General features: G+C 39.9%; 1 pseudogene; it reads right to left on the bottom strand.

Moving 5' to 3' along the window:
* Nucleotides 1-14,985: 14,985 nt before the first annotated feature.
* LOC145539612 (holocytochrome c-type synthase pseudogene) lies at nt 14,986-15,780 on the bottom strand (annotated as a pseudogene).
* Nucleotides 15,781-21,341: the final 5,561 nt, after the last annotated feature.

The raw sequence follows: 21,341 nt of genomic DNA, 5'->3' as shown, positions 1-21,341 counted from the left end.
TCCCATTGCCCCGGCCCTGAGCCCTTGTCTCATGCATCCAACATGGAATGGTGTTCTGTTTCACATATGATAATATACATGTTTCAATGCTATTCTCCCAGAACGTCCCACCCTCACCTTCTCCCTCAGAGTCCATAAAATTGTTCTATGCATCTGTATCTCTTATTCTGTCTCGCATATAGGGTTATCGTTGCCATCTTTCAAATTCCATATATATGCATTAGTATACTGTATTGGTGTTTTTCTTTCTGGCTTACTTCACTCTGTATAATGGGCTCCAGTTTCATCCATCTCAGTAGAACCGATTCAAATGTATTTTTTTTAATGGCTGAGAAATGCAAATCAAAACCACAATGAGGTATCATTTCACACCAGTCAGAATGGCTGCTATCCATAAGTCTACAAGCAATAAATGCTGGAGAGGGTGTGGAGAAAAGGGAACCCTCTTACACTGTTGGTGGGAATGCAAACTAGTACAGCCATTATGGAGAACAGTGTGGAGATTCCTTAAAAAACTGGGAATAGAACTGCCATATGACCCAGCAATCCCACTGCTGGGCATACACACCGAAGAAACCAGAATTGAAAGAGACGCGTGTACCCCAATGTTCATCGCAGCACTGTTTACAATAGCCAGGACATGGAAGCAACCTAGATGTCCATCAGCAGACGAATGGATAAGGAAGCTGTGGTACATATACACAATGGAATATTACTCACTCTTTCTTTTAAGCCAAACATTAGACAGATTTCACAAAGTAACACTTTCTCCTGCATTATTTACTTTCTTATTATGATTCAAATGTGGATATGTTAATAAGCGATTTTTTCTAGGTAATATATTGTTTTATTATCCCCAAAGAAGTGATCATTTGAAAGTTCATGTATATCTCCAGATCTTTTCCCTCTGTTTCATCCTTGGAATTAAAATATATGTTCTCTTGAACTGCAGGAGGTGGTAGCATGGAGGGAATAAATTGTCCCAGCAGAAGAAAAGGTGCTTTAGCACAGCTGGTCTGCATGTCAGTAATCATCTAAGACATCATTGAGGTAAGGCTTTTCCCACTATTTCTTCAAAATAGTACCTTAAAGCTATAGTCAATGAATATCTGCATCTGTCGGTTCATTCACCAATTAAAATAAAAGTATGTTTGCCTCGTTAAAATGCAATTTTCCCCAATATTTTTAATATCACGTTCATGAAGGTGAGACATTTATAAGTAAAAATGAGGCATATTTTTCTCCAATCCTCCTAACTCAGCCTGGATGTTGATTCCTTTTCCATCTTTTCCTTAAGCTTTAGTTCTCTAGGCAAGAAAGACGTGCCAGGAAGTCCGCTAATGATGATTCTCATGGCGTGCTTATGAAAAGCATCTGAGAAAATGAGGTTTATCCTAAAGGTCTTGAAAATAATAGTCGAGCTTTCTTTGTCTCGTTCTGAGCACATATGGTATTCTGCTGGTGAGATAAAATTGCATTTTCTCCCTACTCTGAAGGAGTTTACTGTGGGATTTATGAACTCTAGAGCTCCTAGAACCCCCACATTAGGCAGGTACCTCAGGTTCTTGGCTCCTGAGGATTTTAATTGAGGTGGAGCAACAAGAAGTTTTTGCAAGAGATGCAAAGAAGAATCACCTTTCATCAGGGAGAGGACTGGGAACACAGCAGGTATAATTAGCTCTCACTGTGTTAGTCTCTTGGTGCTGTGTACTTAGTCACTCAGTCGTGTCCAACTCTTTGTGACCCCATAGGCTGTATCCCGCCAGGCTCCATGGAATTTTCCAGGCAAGAATAGTAGAGTGGGTTGCTACTTCCTTGTCCAGGGGATCTTTGTGACCCAGGGATCGAACTCGCGTCTCCCGTTTCTCCTGCATTAAGTGCAGATTTTTACCCACTGAGCCGTTGGGGAAGTCCTTCTCTTGATAATATTGCTCAGAAGTTTGGGTTTGCTTATGTCATTTGAGGACGGAAGAAAAGCATCAAATATCTTTTGTAATTACTGTAGGTAAAGTACTAGATCTACTAAATACTCCGCATACCATGGAGGCTCTGCTGCTGTGAGGATTTCAGTATAATGAAGGGAATCTGTTGAAGGCGTTGGAAGGAAGGCAACAAAGTGGACAATCACTTTTATATGAAGTCTGCTGCTGCTGCTGCTAAGTCGCTTCAGTCGTGTCCGACTCTGTGTGACCCCATAGACAGCAGCCCACCAGGCTCCCCCGTCCCTGGGGTTCTTCAGGCAAGAACACTGGAGTGGGTTGCCATTTCCTTCTCCAATGCATGAAAGTGAAAGGTGAAAGTGAAGCCGCTCAGTCGTGTCCGACTCTTCGCGACCCCATGGACTGCAGCCTACCAGGCTCCTCCGTCCATGGGATTTTCCAGGCAACAGTACTGGAGTGGGGTGCCATTGCCTTCTCTATATGAAGTCAACATGGGCTTTTATTCTTTAACAACCAAATGCCTGTAGTATTAAACTTTTCCAACACTGAAGCAACTCATATTTAGATGAAAACTTCCTGTCTGGAAAGGTTTGACACTGTCAACTCAGCACTTACTTGTCATTTACTTTGTGTGAGGTTTCATGCTAAGCAATTTGGGGAAAGAAAGAGATAAATAAGGCAAGAGTCATGCCCTCAAGAAACTATTATCCATTTGAATCTGCAACCTCCTTGCCAAAGCATCCTGTCTTCTGAAGCATTCCATGCTGTTACTTTCCAAGTTAAAATGTTATTTGTTTTTATTTTTGTTAAGGCTTTTACAGTGATCTTTGAAATAATTTGGGATTTCCAGTTATTATAACTAGATACCAAAAAACATGAGTTTAATATGCTATAAACAATTTTCTATGTATAAATACATTTCTCTGTATTAATTTTTCACAATTACAGGACAATCACCAGTGCTTTGGATGTTGACCCCATGACACTGAGAAATCTTATAGTTGCTTCTAATGCAAAAGGCTATGCAATATATGTTCAAAATCAGAAGGGAAAGTATTTCTCTCAGAAAAATAGACCACCTAGATCTGACATATACAGTTACTTTCAAGTAATCAGAATAGTTTATTAGGCTAAATATTCAATTCTTAAGTTAACACCAAGGTCAGCTTAATATTTTTGTGTACCTATATATGTGTATACGAGGAGGGCATGGCAACCCACTCCAGTATTCTTGCCTGAAGAATTCCATGGACAGAGGAACCTGGTGGGCTACAGTCTGTGGGGTTGCAAGAATCAGACATGACTGAGCGACTGAGCACAGCACAGCATATGTGTATATATTTGTATTTTCCATAATAGTTCATTTTGGGTAATTTCTTCTGCATGGATTCTGTTCAAATGACTGAAATGAAGATTTTGGTTTTCTTTTCCATTTTTCTGATGTCTAAAACTTCAGCACTCGGGCCAGAGGGAAAGACGTGACAGTTGCCTCACTTAATTATAGATGCTGATCATGTAGCCTGTTTTTTTCTGTCTGTCTCCTAGTTCTCTTCATAAACTGGCAGATAATCTCATAATTATTCAAACCGTTCTGGTACTGCTCATGCAGCCTGATAAAGACTAGCACACCACGCTTCAGCAGTTCCACAGTCATTTATTATCAAGATTAGAGATTCCCAGGAAAATCATGTTTTAACTAATTTTACTTTGAGGATTCAGTAGGGAGGGGAGGAAAAGATAGAAAAAGGCAAATTACATTTTTAAAAGACTCTTATGCTTTCCATTATTCAAGTAATAGTGAGGAAGGCATTGCATGAGGAAGAAAATAATGTTTAAACATTTTTGGTGAAAGCACACATACTTAAGTCTTAAATCTACTTATGGCTGAATAAAGGCAAATGGCTTTTTCCAGCTAAAGTCTGTCTCCATGAGTCTACAAGATGGTGTGTACAATGTAATATAATGGAATACATGTACTAATAGCAATATAGCAAAATAAGTACGATCTCATTAATAGTCATAGATGTCAAACTTTGTTTTAACATTGTTGTGGGAAAAATACATTGTCTTCTACTTGCGTAGTCAGCCATGATATTAGATCACCAAATCAGTGTGCTCTCAGAAAATTTTCAATTAGATTCCTCCCATCCCCACTCTGGAGAAGGCAATGGCAACCCACTCCAGTACTCTTGCCTGGAAAATCCCATGGATAGAGGAGCCTGATAGGCTGCAGTCTATGGGGTCGCACAGAGTCGGACTTGACTGAAGCAACTTAGCAGCAGCAGCAGCACCCCCACTCAGGAAGGACTGATAACTAGTAAACATAGTTAAATATCTGAATATTTTTGCAGAACATAACATTGCTGAGATGTTAGAGAAAAACTGCTGGTGAGATGCAGGTGGAAGAGACTTTGATGTGGATATAAGCGCTCTGGGTTCAAGTTTTGGTTCAATTTATTAACTCTTAATAATTGCAACATTAGCCAAGAATTAATTTCTATGAATATTAAGTTCATTTTCTTGAACACTGGGATATTAATTCAGTCTTACAATGCTACAATAATACACTAGATCAAAATCACTTTGCAAGCTGAAATTCATTGTGTGGTTGCACATTATTATAGCACATAACTAGTTTGTGTTGATAAAGAAAAATTGCATCAGATTACTTGTTGGCAAGGAAGACTTCATCAAGACTATTGCAATAGGGGTCAAGGTTATAGCAGTGGGGGAGAGAGTGAATTTAATTTCACTGAAACTAAAGGCAAGAGAATTTTTAAATGTAGGGGTGTATTAATGGCTTCCCAGGTGGTGTGGTGGTAAAGATTCTGTCTCCCAATGCAGGAGACAAGAAGATGCAGATTTGATTCCTGGGTCAAGAAGATCCCCTGGAGCAGGAAATGGCAAACCACTTCAGTATTCTTGCCTGGAAAATTCCATGGACAAGTAGCCTGGCAGGCTGTATAGTCCATGGGATTGCAGAGTTGGACACGACTGAGCACACACATACTTTAATGGAAAAGTACTGGAGGACTTGCTGGAAAGATTGGTCACTGTGTTTAGACCATCTGCTTTTGCTAACTGATGCTCACTAAAGTTAAGTTTCTATCTTCCCCAGGGAGACTGGGAGACCAAAGTCCTATCTTTCTTGAATATTACATTTAAAAGGGAAGAGACCAGAGGAAGAAGATTTACATCTCAAAGAGTCAGAGGAAGAAATTACAATGCCAAGTTTTCTAAAGTAGATGGTCTAAAAAAGGTAGGTTAGGGGCCTTTGGTCAGAAAGAATCTTGCCTAAAGTTTAGTCCATCTGAGGAGACCTTTAAGGATGCCTTGGTCAATGGATGTCAAAATCTTCTAATCCCACTGGGAAAAACAAACACTAAATTAGCAGTCACAGATCGGCCTTTTATTCCTTGTTTCTGTCACTGCTGAACAATGTTCACCTATCATCAGTTATATTCTGAAATTTAGTTTTTTAGTGTTGGAGTTGTAAATGCATAATCAATGACATGGAGAAGTTGAATAAAATAACAAAGACAAGAATTTTTGCCATAAGTTGTTTTTCTGAGATACATTGATGTTTGTATGCAGATAAACTTATGTGGTGATAAATATATGCAGGCTCTCATTTGATTCAGCTAAATAAGATAAAAAGTATACACTGCTCACAAATTCTCTCAGACATTGCTGCGAGGAATGGACTTTTATCCATGTAGAGTCACATGCCTCTGACAGTGTTTAGTCACAGTTTAGTCACAGCCTAAATTTTCCTTGGTCCTTGTTCTTTGGTTCTGTGGAAATAAGCATTTAACCTTCTTTACCCCTTTTTCAAAGGACTTGCATTTTGGGCACATCAAATTCTGAGAATTTGATTGAATTTATAATTAATCTATAGAGAAATTTGGGGGGAATTACCATCTTAACAATATGAAGTGTTCCAATCTGTGTATATGATACATTCTCTATTTATTTAGATCCTTAATGGAGTAGGGTGAGTATGGGTGAGCATATCTGTTATGGACTGCATATTTTGGTCACCCCTTAAATTTGTGTGTTGAAACCCTAACACCCAATAGGATGGTATTAGGAGGTGGGGCCTTTCAGAGGTAAGAGGGTTTAGACAAGTTCATGAAGGTGGAGCCCCTAAGATATGATTTGTGTCCTTAAAGGAAGGAAAAAGAACAGAGTTCCCTCACTCTGCCATGTGAGGAAACAACAAGAAAGCAGGAAGAGGACCTTCACCAGGAACCTGATCATTCTGACATCCTGATCTTCTACTTCTAGCCCTGGGAACTGAAATAGAAATATATGTTTAATATATGTTTAAGCCTCCCAGTCCATATTTTTGTATAGCAGCCTGAACTAAGACAGTATCTCACAATGATTAAGGAGAGATGGTGGTATTAAAACACAGAATGAACTGATGGAAGTTAGTCATTTGATAAAGCTTATAAAATTAAAATGGGACTTTAGTAGCTAGATCAAGTAGAGTGTGTGAGTGTGTACACTCACACATACCCCTATTTTATCCTTAAGAGAGGTCATTCTTTACGGATTTTATGGCGGAGATTGAGTGATCAGTGAAGGAGAAGAATGGGAGAGTTGTTTGAGAAATTACATTGAGGTTATCTATCTGAAAGGAGTTTGACATAATGCAGTGGGTATATATAGAAGCACAAGCTTATTTATCTGAAGCTGGAGGACTACTGATGTTTCTAGGAAGTCATTAATGTCAACTCCGCTTCTTAGGAGCATCTTATATATCTAATGATCAGGCCAATATTTATTACAGTCTCATGTTGGTGGGTCCTTTTCTAAGGCATTAGAAATTGAGGCAGGTAAGCAAAAGGGCTCACTGCTGTGATTTATCTGATAGAAATTCACGAACTTACTGGTTAAGACCAACCACACTAACCTCACGCATAGTTAAAACAGAATCAGTAGAGTGACTTAATCCTTTAAAACACTGACAATGTTTTCTCCTCCAATATACGTATAGAAGACCATATCATCTACTGTTGTTTCAAGGACTCCATAATTCCAGGGAGGAGTTGAAACAATTCAAAATAAAAAGAAAACAACTTTTCTTCTTCTAAGAAAAAATTCATTTAGATATACCAGAGGAGCCTCACATTTAATATTAATACATTAAAATTGAATTTATTGACTTTCAGTTTCAGCTCTGACTTGTAAAGAAATTAGAAGTCAACATCTCCATCATTACAATAAGAAAATGCTGAAAAAATCTTGAAAACCAATGATTTTTCTAGTGCCCATTAGAAAACTGAGACCATAGGGCAAACTTTTACCCTTAAATCTGGAGAAGACAGGACAACCCAGAGGATAATAGCTAAGATTTACTTACATGAAGTACAAGCTACTGGAATCATTAGCTGGTAGGAACACGTAAATGCTAATTTTGACAAATTGTTGGAGGTTGTCTGGACTAATATGAGAATGATAATTTCCTAGGGACAGTCTGAGTGAGGGACACATATTTATGGGCTCTGTATCCAGGAACCCCATAAGATTCTTAAGGTGAATTTCTCTAGCAAGCAAAAGATGAGAATAATCATTGTGGAGTAAGTCCAGAGCATTGTTCATAAAAAGCTCTTAGCCTCCAGGAGCAAAGATTTTACCAGAACCTTAACCCACCTGGGGTAAGGACATTCCTTCTACTCCAGGCTGCTCTGATCTTCTTGTCTCATCTAAAGGAAGAAAAACTATTCTACTAGATTGACACCTGTGATTATCATAGCCCCAAGAACAGATCCACTAAAATGTAAACCTAAAATTATACAACACTCCCCCTTTGTCACAACTGACCACAACCAAAGAGGGCTCCAGTATAACATCAGTGGATTACAGCTGAGAGAAATTCAAGATACAGAGTCCTTCTGAGGAGTAAAAAGGGAAGCCCAGTCAAGAAAGACACAAAAACAAGGACAATAGATGAATTTGAAATCTCTGACACTTAACAGTTTCACCAAATATTGACTACAGCCCAACTCCTAAACAGATTAACGTAAACTCTAATACTATATGGTCAAATATCACATGACTCAATTTCTGAAACATATTGCAAGGTATGCTGAAAGACAGGAAAAAGCAGTCTGAAGCCACAAAGCAATCTTTAAAAATAGATTCAGATATGAGAGAGAGGTTGGGATTATCAGACAAGGAATGTAAGTTCACTATGATTAATATAAGGCTCCAATGAAAATTGAAGATGACATACAGGAACAGATGGGCAATGTAAGCAGAGATTTGGGAACCTTAACAAAGAGCCAAAAGGAAATACTAGGAATAAAAAATACTAACAAAAATGGAGAATGGCTTTAATGTGCTCATCAATAGATTTGAAATAGCTAAGGAAAAATAACAATGAGCCTGAGGATATGTCAGTACAAATTCCCAAAATGAAATACAAAGAAAAAAGGAATGAAAAACCAACAAAACCCAGAGCATTCATGAACCATAAAATAGTTTCAAAAGATATAACATGTATAATTTGAATAGCAGAAAAAAACATAAAGAAGAATGGAACAAAAAATATTTGAAATAATAATGGTGAGAACTTTCCAAACAGATACCAAACTAATGTTCCAGGATACTCAGAGAGTGGTAAGCAACATAGATGTGAAAAAAAAGCAACATCTAAATATTATCATATATATTCAAATCAAAGAAAACAAAAGAAAAAATCTTAAGAGGAGCTAGGATAGATGGGAAACAGCTTACCTAGAGAGAAACAAGGAAAAAATTGCAATGAATTTCTCATTAACAATGAAAAGAAATGAGTTAAAAAGTCAGAAAAGACACAAAAGAATGGAAACGCATATAACTAAGTGTAAGAAAACAGTGTAAAAAGACCACAAACTGCATAATTAAAATTATATTTCATTTAGAAAAAACAAAACTATAGAGATGGCAAAAAGTTCAGTGATTGTCTGGGGGTTGGGAGGAGTGAGGAGGATTGAGGAGACTGAGTTTCTTAGGGAAGTCTCTTCTAATGATACTGTAATGGTTGACACTTGACACTACGCATTTATCCCAAACCATAGAAATTATACACCGTGTTCCTTAAAATATGCAAATGTAAAAATTATTTAGGAGGTTAGGTGAACCCATGACATAATGCGGCATGTGACAAAACAAACTAAATGTATTAAAAGTGTATGAAAAGTATGAAGGGTGAAGGAAGTGATGACCTAAATAACTTTGGAAATGAGCCGAGTCTGTGAGACTAAAGGCAAAAGAAACTGAACATAAGCCATACTCTAGTTGATAAAGTTGTTTCCAATGGGGCATGGGTTACCAATCTAGCCATGGCTATCCATTACACTGAAAATGAACAATTAAGTGAATGCATGGTAGTTGCTGAGAGTCAAGATTTTTCACTACTGGAGTAGAGGGTATAGATAAACAGTGAGAAGTACCTAGAATGACCCATGTCATAACCAGCCAGAGTCAGAAAAATCAGTGTAAACTCATGTTTAATTTAACATAGGCACAGATGCGTAAACATAGAAATCTATGCAGATATACGTATATAAGGTTAGAGTACATACACACATACAACTCTGCTGTGTCAGTTGACCTAAAAGATATTACCCCTTCCAGTAGCAATGAGTACACTTAGTGCCCTGTGATTTCTAATATCATTATCCAATGAAAGGGCTCCTTGGAGCAATAACTGATTCTAGTGTTGAGGGAGGAAATATGCCAGATGGATCTGGAGCATCTTACAGTGCCAGATAATAAAGAAGTACTCAAAAACATAACAATGATACTGATATGCCTGAAGGACATAGGAACCAACTGAAAGCACTTCCAATGGCCAAATCTGGAACAGTCTGAGCTGCAAAATCAATAAAAGTAATATTAGATTATAAGCCAAAGTGAAATATTAATATTTGTGAGTTTATATTGATATAAATAAATGTTTGAATAAAAACACATAAATGGCAGAGAAGAGACAAATATGCCATGCAGGAGAAGTCCAAATAATTTATGTAGAAACTCTGCCTTTAATGGAATGAGGTTTAACTTCCCACACTGTAAGTCTTGGCTGCACAAAAATTACAGTGTGCAGTTGGGGGATGTTGTTGTTTAGTGGCTCAGTTGGATCCGACACTTTTGTGACCCCATGGACTGTAGCTCGCCAGGTTCCTCTGTCCATGACGATTCTTCAGGCAAGAATACTGGAGGGGGTTGTCGTTTCCTTCTCCAGGGGATCCTCCAGACCGGGGATCGAATCTGGGTCTCCTGCACTGGCAGGCAGATTCTTGACAACTGAGCAGTTGGGGGAGGGTAACATTAATATGGAGAAAACTGAAAAACACTATTTCATCCATGTGAATTACTTGATGGCATTGATCAACATGCTGTTAATATGCACTCTGGAGAATATGATGTAACTGGTACTTGTCTTTAGTGGTCATCCTTTCCAAATTCCATAACTAAATCCAGTCTAATCAGGAGAAAATTATCCCACAAATCCCAGTTGTTCTACAAAACCCCTAATCACAGTGCAGGTACGCTCCACTTTTTGACAGTTTGCTTGATGCCCCTCTGCTTTTAAGAAAGACCTACGTTAGTATCTGTTTTTGCTAAAGGCAAGAGCATTTTCATTTTTACAGTCAAAGGCAAAAAGCAAAAATAGCGTTCAGTGTTTGCTCTGCAGCCAGCAGAAAGAGTGACACCACCAAGATCCTTCCTCAGGAGCTACACTCAGCATCTCAACCTCAGGCAAACACGCTTTGAACTGTGTCTGTTCTGGGCTTTGTCTTGATTTATTTTGTGCACATGTTAGTAAGATGTAAGGGAATTGCCCTTGGGTAATCGCCTCTCCAGTTTACAACACTTCAACTTACAAAATGTTTCATAGAATGTCTGCTTTTGAATGGCTGGGGAAACCGGGACACCTCTAAACTGGCAGATCATCAGAAACAAGGACAGACTGCCACAGGTGAGAAGAGCCTAAGGAGACTCAACAACTAATTATAACCTTGTGTTTTACATGACATTCTGGAACAGAAAATAGACATTAGGATAAAAACTAAGGAAGTCTAAATAAAGTTGGGATTTTAGTTACTCATAAATTATTGATGTTTGTTCAATCATTTTAACAAATAAATATTCCATGCTAATGTAGAATATTAACAACAAAGGAAATTAAGTGTAGGTACATGGGAATTCTTTACTACCTTTACAGTTTTTCTGTAAGTCTAGAACTCTCTCGGAGAAGGCAATGGCACCCCACTCCAGTACTCTTGCCTGGAAAATCCCATGGACGGAGGAGCCTGGTAGGCTACAGTCCATGGGGTCGCTAAGAGTCGGACACGACTGAGCGACTTCACTTTCACTTTTCCCTTTCATGCACTGGAGAAAGAAATGGCAACCCACTCCAGTATTCTTGCCTGGAGAATCCTAGGGACGGCGGAGCCTGGAGAGCTGCCGTCTATGGGGTCGCACAGAGTCGGACACGACTGAAGCGACTTAGCATAGCATAGTATAGCATAGCATAGAACTCTCTAAGATTAAAGGTTTGTTAAGAAAATAAACTTATCAGCTGTCGCAAAACATCATCCATCTAAGCATTCAACTAGACACGAAGAGTCACTCTCCGAGTTTCCATCTTCCTCAAGGACACTTGCATCAAGTTCTAATTCTACTTCAATTTCTTTTTAGGTTTTTTTTTTTCCATTCTGTCATGTTTTTTTTGAACTCTCATCATTTCATCATCTCATCAGATCTTCCTAGACTATTTAATTTAAAAAGTCCCCTAACTAGCACCATTTTCATCTATCTTAAATTAAGAAATCAAAGCATTTTAAAAATAAGAATTACTTCAAAGTTAGGGCTATTGACAATAAATTTGGTGGTCCTGAGATCATTTGAGGGGGAAAAAAAAGCGTGATGATTTAGAAGAAAAGATTAACTAAACTGCTTATTTCCTGCTTTGGTTTTGCTGCTATACTTAAGCTGCTTATCTTCCTCATGATTTTCTAGAAATAATATTTCTCAAAATTCTTTCCCAAAATGTAATTTATCTAATTGTCTTACAATGTTTTATGGAAATTTTTTTTGTAGTTAGGGCCTTTAGGTGATTGGCTTTACTTATTTATGGCCTTGGAGTTCTAGGCACTGATAAATAAGAAAATAGAATATTTTAATTAGGTTCCATTTGTTTATTTTAAAAGCTTTTGCACAACAAAGGAAACTATAAGCAAGGTGAAAAGACAGCCTTCAGAATGGGAGAAAATAATAGCAAATGAAGCAACAGACAAACAATTAATCTCAAAAATATACAAGCAACTCCTGCAGCTGAATTCCAGAAAAATAAACGACCCAATCAAAAAATGGGCCAAAGAACTTAACAGACATTTCTCCAAAGAAGACATACAGATGACTAACAAACACATAAAAAGATGCTCAACATCACTCATTATTAGAGAAATGCAAATCAAAACCACAATGAGGTATCATTTCACACCAGTCAGAATGGCTGCTGTCCAAAAGTCTACAAGCAATAAATGCTGGAGAGGGTGTGGAGAAAAGGGAACCCTCTTACACTGTTGGTGGGAATACAAACTAGTACAGCCACTATGGAGAACAGTGTGGAGATTCCTTAAAAAACTGGGAATAGAACTGCCATATGACCCAGCAATCCCACTGCTGGGCATATACACCAAGGAAACCAGAATTGAAAGAGACACGTGTACCCCAATGTTCATCACAGCACTGTTTACAATAGCCAGGACATGGAAGCAACCTAGATGTCCATCAGCAGACGAATGGATAAGGAAGCTGTTGTCCATATACACAATGGAATATTACTCAGCCATTAAAAAGAATGCATTTGAATCAGTTCTGTTGAGATGGATGAAACTGGAGCCCATTATACAGAGTGAAGTAAGCCAGAAAGAAAAACACCAATACAGTATCCTAATGCATATATATGGAATTTGAAAAATGGTAATGATAACCCTATATGCGAGACAGAATAAGAGACACAGATATATAGAACAGTCTTATGGACTCTGAGGGAGAAGGTGAGGGTGGGACGTTCCGGGAGAATAGCATTGAAACATGTATATTATCATATGTGAAACAGAACACCATTCCAGGTTCAATGCATGAGACAAATGCTCAGGGCTGGGGCAATGGGATGACCCAGAGGGATGGGATGGTGAGGGAGGTGGGAGGGGGGTTCAGGATGGGGAACACATGTAAACCCATGGCTGATTCATGTCAGTGTATGGCAAAAACCACTACAATATTGTAAAGTAATTAGCCCTCAACTAAAATAAATTTATTTAAAAAAAAAAGGAAAAGTAGAATATTTATATTGTATATTTGACAGTCTGTTGAACTTCTAGGAGTTATTATTTAAGTTATTTACTACTACTACTAAGTCACTTCAGTTGTGTCCGACTCTGTGCGACCCCATAGGCAGCAGCCCACTAGGCTCCCCCATCCCTGGGATTCTCCAGGCAAGAGTACTGGAGTGGGTTGCCATTTCCTTCTCCAATACATGAAAGTGAAAAGTGAAAGTGAAGTTGCTCAGTCGCGTCCGACTCTTAGCGACCCCATGGACTGCAGCCTACTAGGCTTCTCTGTCTATGGGATTTTCCAGGCAAGAGTACTGGAGTGGGGTGCCATTGCCTTATTAAAGTAGTCTTCGTTTCTTTGAGCTAGAATGAATTCTTGGAGCTAAGATGAAGTAGGGAGTCTCAGAATGATTTATTTTACTATGTATATTTTCATGAATGCCCGAAGATAATCTACATGGTCTATGATTGCTTTTCATGGGCTTTGACAAGATGGAAGTAAATATACATCATTGTAAATTATCCAAGGCAGCCTTTTTTAAATTGCATACTATGGTATTTAAATTTGGCCTCTAATCTTAACATTTGTATTAGACTTCCATAGTTACAGTGCGATACTATGACAAAATATGATTCACCTCATAAATATTCATGTTCATTAAGCTTTTGGGGAACCCAGTTAATGCATAAAGTAAAGTCAAGCTACACTGACTATGTTAGCTGCTCATTTGCATAAAACCACACCTGTTCTCCAGGTAACATGTTCCTTGATCCTCCTATGGTTAAAAGATTTTGTTTCACGATGTGCTTGGTGCTTTCAGTCAGTCAGAGGGTTTGACAAGGGAGCCTGCGGGAAGAGCGAGGAAATATTTGATTTTGAGGCTCAGACTTTTTTATCTGGAAGAGAGTTAAAATGTCATCTACTAGGAAACACACTGGCTGACTTCAAAACTACAGGGCTCAAAAAGCAGCCTTTGATTTCTCTTATCTCCCTGTAAGGCATGTTTATCAGAAAAGATTAGGAGGAACGTTAATGCTTCCAGCAGGACCTCCGTCCCAGAAGAGTCCATTAACCAGCTTCCATGGTCTGTTTTTCCACTGTTGTGAAAACAATTGGTAACTTGCTTTATTTGTATCAAACTGCCTGGCATTTGTGAACAGACTTTGGAGACAAAAACAAAAATTGGAGCCTTAAAGAGCAAACATAGTCTTAAAGAAAAAAAAAAATTCTTTTAAATAAATTCCAAGGATAAAGAAGTGAAGAACGAAGATGTCCATAAATCACAAGATGGAAGGGCGAGGATTGGGTAAAGGAAGGTGTACTTTCCTGGGGAAGAAATAATAAATTATCTTGGCAAACTAAAAGGAAAAAAAAAAGGAGTGAAAAGTAGGACTCAACAAATCGAAGAATGGAGGCAAATTAAGAAAATGTTTGGAGAAAAGTTGCTGCTGCTAAGTTGCTTCAGTCGAGTCCGACTCTTAGCGACCCCATGGACTGCAGCCTACTAGGCTCCTCCGTCCATGGTATTTTCCAGGCAAGAGTACTGGAGTGGGGTGCCATTGCCTTCTCCGAACTTAAAATGATGTGCCATCAACTGCAGGGTACAAAGGGAACTCAGAAGAGCAGGTGCTGAGTATCCTTTGTTAAGTAACATGAAATGTAGGATGACCCCCTGGACATTCCTGTTATATCAGGAGCGCAATTCAGTTTGGGGAAAATAGTTTAATGTACTTCTCAAAAAAAAAATCGTTTCTATTTTCTCATCTCTGACAAAGCAGTGCTTAGGAAGTCCAGCGCCCCCAGGCGACCTTCATCCGGTCCCATACAGCCGAGAGCGAACCCAAAGCAGGCTGCACGTCCAGGATGGTGAACTGGTAGTCTTGGTTGACCTCACCACCGTCGTAGTAGTCAATGACGTATCACACTTCCGTCCCGCAACGGTTGGCAATCCAGTCGTGCCCGTCGAAAGGCAGCTCGTAAACCCATCCAGGAGCGAATTCTTGCCAGTGGTGAATACTCTTTCGCTTTGCCTCCAAAACGGATCAGGGATGGACCACAAGGACACTCGGCAGCGTGAAGGGCTTCCCATTTCAAAATCTCCTTCCAAGCTTGCTCGTTATTCTGGTTGTGAATCCTAATGATATTATACATGTCTTTCTAATATCCTCATCCTTCCATTTCCACCCTTTCCTTAACATCGCATTCTTGGACATCTGTTCAGAAGGATAAACCCACTTTTTATCTGAATCTGCCCTCGGAATAGACGATTCCTCTGTCACAGTAGATAGTGGAAACGTCTGGTCAGGGGCTGGTGTCTGATTAGGTGGTGGCATCATGTTAGAAGGATCCAGGTTCTCCTTATTCTCTGCACGTACTCGTAGGCGCGCTCCCGGTGCGCAGGCACAGAGTTCGTTTTGCTCCCACAGGTTGAGTCCGATGGCTCGGCACTCACTGGACAGACTTTCAGTGTGAAAGAAAAGCAAGAGGAAATATCATGCATATGAGTAACAGTGAAAAGTGGAAAGAAAAGAACCAGTTACCTGGTAGTTAATGGCACTCTCAAAAGGAAAGGAACACAAAGGCAGTGACCACCCCCTCACAAAGTCTGAAAGGCCAGAACAGGCTGTGCTTTTCCTTATCCACCCCACCCTACCCCCCAACCCTGCTTCAAGCACTTAACTCTGGGAGTTTTTTGCTGTCCCAAGTGACATGTCTTTCTAGAAAGGGGTATGCATACTAGTTGTGCTGAAATAACTTCCTCGACCCCATTTGGAGCCATTCCTGCCCAGTCAGCAAACCAAAACTTTGATAACTTTGCCTTCCCTATAAATGGTCCACCTGAACAGAAATGCAGTATTTCCCTATCAGCCAATCTCCAAATGCCAAGCCAACTCTGGGACTTTCACTCCCTAAAAGGTTGACTATGTTACCCTAGCCAAGCAGATATTTTAATACTTGTCTCTTCCTTGTTCCTTGTTCTTCATCCTATAAGAGCTTCTTATCTTGTACCCCATTTTGCAGTTCTAGGAACTGCTGCTGCTAAGTCACTTCAGTTGTGTCCAACTCTGTGCGACCCTATAGACAGCAGTCCACCAAGCTCCCTCGTCCCCGGGATTCTCCAAGCAAGAACGTTGGAGTGGAGTGGGTTGCCATTTCCTTCTCAATGCATGAAAGTGAAAAGTGAAAGTGAAGTCGCTCAGTCGTGTCCGACTCTTAGCAACCCCATAGACTACAGCCTACCAGGCTCCTCCATGGGATTTTCCAGGCAAGAGTACTGGTTCTTGGAAAGGAGACCATGTATTTCATGAAGGGTTAATGTTTGTTTGTATCATCTAAATTGTTTTCGATTATTTTTTTAAACAGTCCAGCCATTATGCACTTGCCTTAATATCCATGCCAACAAGTGTGTTAATATAAACAGTTTTCAAAAAATAGTGATTTTTAAATTGTGGGGAACCAAACTGGTGGAGAAGGGAAAGAGATTGGGACAGGTAGGAAGAAAAGAAGTCATGCCACCATTGGGCAAACTCCAATCAGGGGTGCAGACCAGGCCAGGGGCAGGGGCAGGTTGCTGGGCACGCAATCCTAGCATCCCCTTCATTTTTTTCCTTAAGAAGTTCAGAATGTAAGCAATATGTTTTCATTTTTATTGTATTTTATTTAATTTTTGTTGTTGCTGTTGCTGTGTACTATTTTTGTTTGAGCTGCTGATTCTCAAGGAGGGACTCACAGAACCCTCATGAAGGAAAATTCCCTGCAAAGCTTCAGTTAAAGCAGTTATCAATGGAAGAACCTGCAGAATTCCACAGAGGAGAGAGAGGTACCAGCTAAGAGACAGGAGGCAAAGGACATTATGTGGAACCAACAGTAGCACATACAGCATCTTCGAAAGAATTAGGAAAAAGTGCCCCTTTCCCAAGATATGTTTATATATCTACTCTCTCTGAATAATGAACTCTGAACTTCAGGATGGGATGCTTCCTTAGAATTGTGCAACATACAAACAAACGTGGAAGTCCTTACAGATGGGAAGAGATGCAGTGTTAGCACCAGAGGATGACAAGGGAGAAGTGGGTCCTTGCTGTGCAACTTTGGAAAATCTCGTCACCTCTCTGAGCTCGATCTTTTCATTTGTCTAACTGAAAAAATAATAGGTGCCAACCTTGGCCTGTGATGATGATCAAAAGAGAGAAATATGGCACTACCTTTAGGAAGCTATGAGCTGTTATCTGAGCCTGTGTTCCCTGCTGGATTTACAGATGCAAAACTCTGGGGCAATTAAAGTCACTGCCAAGTAAAGTCTTTGACTGAACCTGATTTTTCTGATCAAACTTTGAATACCATAGAAAAGGTGACTGGACACCAGAGGTAGGGTTGTTAAATCCAAAAGGTTTAAAAAATACCTTACTTCTGAAGTGTCATGTTTTATATTTCATTGTAGTGAACAGCAGCCAGGCCTACATTTATTCCCCTTTTTACTTTTCCAGAGTAGCAAGGTCAGAGTAGCACGGTTCTTTTCCATATTCAAGGGTTAGTTTAATAGGCCTGAAGAATGTCACCCACCTGCTTCTACACTCGGTCTGCTAATGCCTACTAAACACAGGAAAATAGTCGAAAACAGCATTGTACGCTTGGGTGGGAATGTAGGTCAGAGGTCAGAATGGCCTTTCCTTTCTTTTTACTTGGACCTTTTTGAAGGGAAGGTACAGCGATAGAGCCCTGATTCAGCGGGGGCGGTCATTAGCGGCAGACAGAACAGCCAGGCACCGCAGTTGGCCACCAACTTCCAGCCTTCAGTTCCAGCTGCCAGGAGGTGGAGGGGGTGGTGGAGAGGCTGACTCACTGGAGCGGAGCCAGGGGGAGTGAGAGGCTGACAGGTCCTTCTCTGCTGGGAAGAACCAGGCTGCCACTGGAGCCATCAAACAGCTCCTCATAGCACCTGCAGTGCAAGCAGAGGATAAGGGAAAGACTGGCCAGGTCAGGTTTTTCAGAAATTTAGATGCAGTTTCCAAGGTGGCAGGAACTGTGGGGCCTCTGAAAGAAGTACCTGGCATATCACAGGTTCTGATCACTTTATTTTATTATTGGCTATAGAAAAGGGAAGTACCACACATATGAACTGAAAATTCAAAATATAACAGTCAGAAATGATGAAATAATAGTTTTGCCCAGCACACTGCCGAGTGATGCAAACACTGCATGGCTAGACTGCAGAGCTTTTCACATTAAAAAAAAATAATCATAATAAGGTGAGTGTTCCTTTTCTCAAACTTTGCAGATTAAACCATACTATCTTATATCTCACCACAGCCCTGGGAGAGCAGGGGTTATTACTGTTTTCCTTGTCTTTCATGCTGAGTCAATGTCTCAGTTGTGGCCTGAACTCTTTCACTTCCCACTCTGATCACTGAATTTCTGTATGATCTGAGACTTTTTAGATTCCCTCTTCAGATAATACAAGGTTTATTTAGGACTTTTTTTTTTCAGTACTCCTTTCTCCTTCATGGTTCTGAGAGGCACACCAGAAACCTTCTTCAGAGGAGCTACTGAGGAAGGGACATGAACGCTAGTAATTTAGACTCCACTTCACAACAGGAAGGGCAGCCCTAAAGTTATCTGTTAAATATGTGGGTCTTCTGGGTAAAATTTTGTTTGAGGTGTTCCTATTCTAAAAGTAAAAGTTTTGGAAATGACCAGGCTGGATGTTTTCTAAATTCTTTCTGGCTTTGCTATCCTATGATTACCTAACCCCTAGATTATAGGGTGCTAACTCTTTCGGGATGCAAGAGTCTTGCTTAGTACTCAGATAAAATTCAATATAGTAGAGAACAAAACACCCTAAATTCTTGTAGCAGGGAGAAATCCCAGCATATGCTAGTTGAAAGACATTCTGTCTGAGTCTGCATTTTCCTCCCATTGGCCAAGTCTGTGGCTGATGACATAAAGAATGAAGAGTTGCCATATTAACCTCTGCTGCTATGGAAATGTACTCTCTACCTCTAAAACTCATCTATAAAGTGTAACTAGTAATACCCATGTATAATATCATTACAAATAGCAAATAGAATAAAATAGTTCATAAGCCTAATGTAATCCCTAGCACATTTTGTAGCTCAAAGATTCTGAGGTCTCACTTCAATCATTCCTCTAACTTAATCTATCCTAGGATCTTTACCAGCATGTTATTACTCTAGTCCTTTTATTTTGTTTCTGTAGATAAAACACCATTTTCATCAGCAAGGGATACACACTCCTGAAGATATAATCAAGTGTTATAAACTCATATGGCCGATAACAACTGGGCAATAAAATGTCCCTAATGCAAGTGAAAGAGGAAAGTAAAAAAGCTGGCTTAACACTGAACATTCAAAAAATGAAGATCTTGACATCTGGTCCCATTACTTCATGGCAAATAGATGGGGAAACAATGGAAACAGTGACAGACTTTCTTTTCTTGGGCTCCAAAATCACTGCAGATGGTGACTGTAGCCATGAAATCAAAAGAAGCTTGCTCCTTGGAAGAAAAGCTATGACCAACCTAGACGGCATATTAAAAAGCAAAGACATTACTTTGCCAACAAAGGTCCATCTAGTCAAAGCTATGGTTTTTCCAGTAGTCATGTCTGGATGTGAGAGTTGGACTATAAAGAAAGCTGAGTGCAGAAGAATTGATGCTTTTGAACTGTGGTGTTGGAGAAGACTCTTGAGAGCCCCTTGGACTGCAAGGAGATCCAACCAGTGTGTCCTAAAGGAGATCAGTCCTGAATAATCATTGGAAGGGCTGATACTGAAGCTGAAGCTCCAATACTTTGGCCACCTGATGCGAACAACTGACCCCTTAGAAAAGACCCTGATGCTGGGAAAGGTTGAAGGCAGGAGGAGAAGGGGACAACAGAGGATGAGATGGTTGGATGGCATCACCGACTCAATGGACATAAGTTTGAGCAAGCTCTGGGAGTTGGTGATGGACAGGAAAGCCTGGTGTGCTGCAGTCCATGGGGTCACAAAGAGTCAGACACAACTAAGTTATTGAACTGAACTGAACTGAACTGATTGAAAGGTAATATGGAATGAGTTCGACCATGCCTAACTACTTGTTTTACCTGGCTAAGTTTTGCCGTTAGAACCAGTGGGTTCAGAGAGTATGAATTTTTGCATTCTCACTAGAAATAACCCATTTTAAAATGTTGGCTCATTTCCTTTAAACCAAAACACCTCTGCAGGATAAACATGGCAAGTTTACAAAATGTTATTATACTGATTTGGGACTTGGGGAGGTAGGTGGAAAGATTCTGAATTTATTTTATATAAGTTTCTAATTTATACTCTTATATAGTTGTGCTTGAGGTCCTTGGGTGGCTGAATCAATATAAGAGCCAAAGACTGATCCTGAACTTTTGTCCTCCATTCCCCAAATGACAGCTTATTTAAATGAAGATGTTCCAGTGTCTGGATTCAAGGGTCAAACAAATAGGAACAGAACAGAATCATGGTATCAACTTTGAATGGGCAGTTTTCCAGTAACTTTCAGTTCAGTTCAGTCGCTCAGTCGTGTCCGACTCTCTGTGACCCCATGAATTGCAGCACGCCAGGCCTCCCTGTCCATCACCAACTCCCGGAGTCTACCCAAACCCATGTTCATCGAGTCGGTGATGCCATCCAACCATCTCATCCTCTGTCGTCCCCTTCTCCTCCCACCCCCAATCCTACCCAGCGTTAGGGTCTTTTCCAATGAGTCAACCCTTCGCATGAGGTGGCCAAAGTATTGGAGTTTCAGCTTCAACATCAGTCCTTCCAATGAACACCCAGGATTGATCTCTTTTAGGATGGATTGATTGGATCTCCTTGCAGTCCAAGGGACTCTCAAGAGTCTTCTCCAACACCACAGTTCAAAAGCATCAATTCTGCAGCGCTCAGCTTTCTTCAACGTCCAACTCTCACATCCATACATGATGACTGGAAAAACCATAGCCTTGACTAGACGGACTTTTGTTGGCAAAGTAATGTCTCTGCTTTTAAATATGCTATCTAGGTTGGCCATAACCTTCCTTCCAAGGAGTA

The sequence above is a fragment of the Giraffa tippelskirchi genome, chromosome 2, assembly GCF_054371585.1.
Source record: "Giraffa tippelskirchi isolate mGirTip1 chromosome 2, T2T-mGirTip1v1.2.pri, whole genome shotgun sequence".
Lineage (NCBI taxonomy): Eukaryota > Metazoa > Chordata > Mammalia > Artiodactyla > Giraffidae > Giraffa > Giraffa tippelskirchi.
Note: the sequence above shows the minus strand (reverse complement) of the source record. Positions and strands in the feature narration are given on the sequence as shown.